Genomic DNA, 5351 nt, shown 5'->3' with positions numbered 1-5351 from the left:
CAGTTAAAAAATTTTTTCCCGATTTGCTGGAGTGGGGTTAAAATCGCGTTTTTTCATTAATCAGACGAAGCGATGCAACAAATAAAAGTAGTAAGTAATATTACCTAATGATTATAATTAAGTAATTTCTTGTCTTGATGTTATTATGGTCGCATTTATTCTAAAATCAATGTTATTCGAACTCTGTGTGACAGAGGAATGGCGGACGAAATAAACACATGGCCTCAGGAAGACACACATATGAAAAATCAAATTTTCAAGAATTATGGATAATGACAAGAAAAAAGCGAAACAAATGGTTGTAGCCATATTATCAAAGAATCAAACTAACACCATTTTCAATGCATTTTTCATCTCGTGAATGCTGTAGCTGCGCAGTTCTAACATGATTGATTTCCTCCTAATTAAAACAAAATAAACTTAATTATTTACTAATTTTGGTCTCTAACAGTAGGTAACTAGTGCATTAGCACTTTGAGTAACTTTGGGCTAGTTTAGACGAGTATTAAGCGCATTCTTGGTATTTCTTATTTCACACCAGACTGGATCCAATATGGCTTGTACATCCCCCTTAATTATTCCACGTCACCAGGTACTCTAACGACTTTCTGGTCGCCTAAATGCACATGTATGATTGGAGTCACCTGAAGAACAGAGAGACACTTTAGGGGTTGTTGCAACCACTATTGAAATACGACCACTTTTGAAATAATTATTTCAACAATGGTTGATTGTGCATTTCAATAACGAACATTGGTTGCAACCACTATTGAAAAACGACCTCTATTGAAATAATTATTTAAACAGTGATTGAAAGTGTATTTCAATAACGAACATTGGTTGCAACCGCTATTGAAATAATGTTCACTTTAAAATAAAGATTCAAAGATGCAAAGATTTCAAAAGTGATTAAAATATAGATTTCAAAACTGATTGAAATCTTGATTTCAATAGTGCTTTAAACAATGATTCCACAAGATATTAAAATAATTATTTTTATCGTTGCTGACAATGATTTCAATACCAACTAATGTTTTTATTTAAGTTTTCCTTTTTTGCAGAAATTTCCATTAATACACAGACACTTTTTATTAAACTAACCTACCTATAATTCAAACATGTATGCAAATGTTATGAGCAAGCCCCTGTTGAATCTGGCCGAATCGGCGAAAACCAACAGACAATCAATTAATAATAGCCAATTTTGAAATAATTTTGTTAAATATCCGGCGTCTGTCCACATCTATCAGGTCTTGTATCTCGGCCTTGTAAACTGCATGAAAAGTGTTGGCATTTGGTATTTTGGTCATGTATTGCTTGGTACTATGGCTTTTGTAAAAGAGACAGTCATGGTTACAGAACTCGTGACATTTCAACTTGAACTTAAACATACTTTTCAAAATATTTTGAATTACCGAAATGCAGCGTATTTTGTTAATTTTAGAGGCAAGTCTGTGCTATTTAGCATCTGCACTAATTGGCATAATACAGTGTACATGACAAAATACGAGCTTTACATTTCCCTTGGCCTCCCTTGGCCTGCACCTACTTTTAAAAATACTACACACGATTAATCAATTTCAGGTTGATTGATTGATTGTTTGTTGTTTTACATCTCATTCGAGAATTTTTCACTCGTGTAGATACGTCACCCTATACTGGTGAAGGGCTTCAAAATTTGACCTTTGCTCGGCACTCAGGGCCATTGAGCAGTGAGGGATCTTTATCGTACCAACGCCTGCCATGACATGGGACCTCGATTTTTCAGATCTCATCCGAAGGATTCGCAACTTTCACTTCAAGTGCCGAATGCATGGCGAAGGAACAGTTGCTTCCCTTTTTTATCAACTTAGGTCAGTCGCGGCCGAGATTCTAACTCATAATAGTTTATAACGTTAGTTTATATAAATAAAATACTATTTTCTTTTATTTCGAATACATGTACTTTCTTTTTTCATTAATTTTAGCTTTCAAGGTTGGGGAACTGGTGAGCAAAAGACACAAGTTACTCAAAACACTTTAGTTTTTTTTTTATTAGTTTCACATAAATTTACTAAACTTTGAAGTATATGAAATGGGCTTTTCCGTGGCCAACTATTCTTAAATTGGATTTTTTTTTATATATTCACCATCTAAAGATGAAATTAACATCAGAACAAAAAGGAAATCGATATTTTGATACCTAATAACACTCTAAAAGGGTTAAAATTGTGCCTACAACAACATTATCTTTTCGGCCGCTCTTGCAAACGCACCACCCTTTATTTGGGTAATCAGACTACTCGGGAACTGGGATACAAAACTGTATTTACCATTGCTGATAAGACATCATAAGAAAGGTTCAATGACATCAGATGCAGGTCAATGAAGCTATGAAAATAACGTCCTTCTTATGGGATATATCCCATAAGAAGGACGTTCCCTAAGGTCAAAATTGATGCCTGAGAAGACTACCCGGTGAGTCCTTGTGAAATTTTAACAGGCTATGTACATTCTAAATTTAGAGGTTGCATCATCAAGCTAACGCTGACGTGAGGATCACGTGACCTGGTGTACACAGTGGGATTTGTACGGAAGGTTCTATCCAGGAAATCCAAAGCATTTCATGTTCTTAGAACTGTGGATTTCCGACTTGTATTTTAAAGGACCAGACCCAAGACATTTACTAAGCAGTTCTTAATGCAATGCAAGGAGTGCTTGTGGAATTGGGGAAAATTGTTAAAAGGGGGTAAACCAGGTCTGTATTGGAGGTTGAAGATGTGGCATTGAATAATATAACTAATGCCAAACCTCCAAGTGCGTATGCCGAAAAAATCATTCATAAAAACGTGAGAACCTTTAGTTTATTTAAATACGGGACAAGGGATTGCCCTTACAACCCAAGGCTCCTTTAGGATATCAGAATTTTTCATTTGATTTAAAATGATATCGCTTTATACCCCAATAGGTAATGTTTGCCATTCAAATTATGTACGAGATAACAATTGCTACAAAGTTAAGACAAAACGTGGTACATACATTTACTCTTTACAAGAAGTACCGGGTATCAGTCTTACTGTACATAAATAGATGTACAGATATTGTCTTACTGTACATAAATAATTATAACACAGAGAATGTATCAGTAAATATAGCAAAACTGACTGCTAGTATAATTTTTATTACTTTCAACTCATCTAGTTGAGTTAAAAATACTACTAGACAGATGTAAATGAAATGGAAAATAATGAAATAGGTGTATATTTTTAATAAATTTATTTTTAAAAATGGACAAATTTCAGTTTAAAGAGCAAGAGCCATCTTATGCATAAAATGGCCCTGTACTTATATCAGTTAATTAATTATCACCCTCTTTCCCATTTCATATATTAAAATAAAGTAGACACTTTGTGCTTTCATTTTCTTTAATAAAATTTCGTTTTGAGAATCCGCATATTGGAAAACAGGCTTTGAGATATTGCAATGTTCTTGAAATTTGCATAAAACATGCGTATTTAACTACCTTCAGCAAAGAATTAAAATATGAGCACACCCCACGATCCAAAAAATAAAACATGTTTTTTGATCTTCAGAAACAGATCTTTCATTAAGTATTTGCATATTTTGGATCAGAGGTTGTGCTCTTTATGAAATATTGAAAAAATGCTTCAAGTTTAGGTCATTTTTAAAGGAATTACAGGAAATGAGGAAAATGACGCATTGTATGACGTCATAATGCATTGACAAGATGTAAAATTACGTCATGGTTAATAGATATGTGGTCACCAACACTCCAAGTGATAAATACTGCATTTGCAACCTAAACTAAGCCGTTTTGATTTTTCAGAAATTCTCAGGGCCAAATAAGGACCAAAGTGGCTCTTGCTCTTTTCCATCCAAAGTTTCACTATTATGCAGTGATATTATTTTTACATATTTTTAGTGTGTATAAAAGAAAAACAAATCCATGTTTTTCCTTATATGGATAAAACCTTACTGCTCAAATCTATATAATTTATAACATTTCTATAATTATTGATAAAATATCACAATATCCTTCAAATTCAGTTGAATTAATTAAATAGCAACAAGGAAAAAATAAACTCCTTTGTCAAATTGCCCCATTGCCCATCATGTATACCATTCTCAAGAAAAATACATACAAAATTTACTATGTGCCATGTACAAACTTTAAAGCAGTTGACCTCTGGTCAATAGATAAATATACATGTATTTTGATGGGTGAACTGATTCCATCATTCTGACCCCTCCTCAGAATCTCCAAAACGTCTTGTCACTTCATTTGTGAAAGTGGAACTGAGATTTGACTGCTTTCATATTTTGTGTGTATAGTTGTAATTTCTTGCAAAATTTTAATGCAAACTTTCAAGACACAAACTCATACTCTTTCTTAACCAAAAAAACATATACATATACACTGTACACACAAATACACTTGCATATCCATTTACACACAGGCAAAAAAAAATTACTTTGATTTTCATCATCAAAATAAATAAATTTTAACCTGTCCATAGACAAAATGTATCCAATAACCAACCAAGAAAATAAAACAAAAAAAATTATGAAAGACACTGAGTGGTGCGATTCTGTAGGCTACTTATGGAACCACCTCGGGGGATTTCCTCCTATTTTTACCCCAGACTTTGTTGTAGTTTGACTCCATGTTTGATTGTCGAACCTCTTCCTCTGCTGCCTCATGGTCCCCGCCCTAAAGTGACACAATTTTTTAAAATCATGATTTGATGATCAAAGGAATCTAAAATCTTTGTTTAAATTCAACTTTTGAATACTATCATCAGAATACAATAGTACAGTTTTGTCTAGTTTTAAGAATCAACATTCCCAAAACTTGAAATCTTTTTAAGCAATCAAATACAGACTATTTTTGTGTTTTATATGAAATTACTTAGCCTTATGCATTGAGTTTATCAGTAGACTAGATTTGCCAAACAAAAGGAGAATCTATAATAAGTTGATAAAATATTTCTGTAATTACCAGAATGGAGACAATCATATTTTTAAATGCACTGGTATCCTCTGCAGACAGTAGATGAACATCGTCTTTATCATCAACATAACCCGCAGTAATTATCTTCACCTGAATCTTTCCATCTAATACAGAAAAAAATAAAAATTATACCCGCACTTTCTAAAGAAAGTTCGGGTATATTGTTGTTACTCATGTCCGTCCGTCCGTCCGTCTGTCACACTTTTCTTCCCTAAACTCCTCTTACATTTTACACAGTAGGCTAATCATCTTTTGGGAGATGGTTGGTGGTGTCATGTAGATGTGCAGTAAGGTTTCAGAATTTTGATTTTGCCTTGGGGGGTCAAATGGGGGTCGAAAA

The 5351-nt window shown here is 33.5% G+C and overlaps 1 long non-coding RNA gene across 1 annotated transcript; it reads right to left on the bottom strand.

The window, feature by feature from the left end:
* Positions 1-4393: 4393 nt before the first annotated feature.
* LOC134238314 (uncharacterized) lies at positions 4394-5115 on the bottom strand. Its single transcript, XR_009985971.1, has 2 exons — positions 5000-5115; positions 4394-4711 (listed from the first exon to the last, which is right to left on the bottom strand). It is a non-coding gene; the product is annotated as an uncharacterized LOC134238314 (long non-coding RNA).
* Between the last annotated feature and the right edge of the window lie 236 nt (positions 5116-5351).

Source organism: Saccostrea cucullata, unplaced genomic scaffold, assembly GCF_032062105.1.
Source record: "Saccostrea cucullata isolate Sc308-1 unplaced genomic scaffold, CSIRO_AGI_Scuc_v1 ctg22907, whole genome shotgun sequence".
Lineage (NCBI taxonomy): Eukaryota > Metazoa > Mollusca > Bivalvia > Ostreida > Ostreidae > Saccostrea > Saccostrea cuccullata.
Note: the sequence above shows the minus strand (reverse complement) of the source record. Positions and strands in the feature narration are given on the sequence as shown.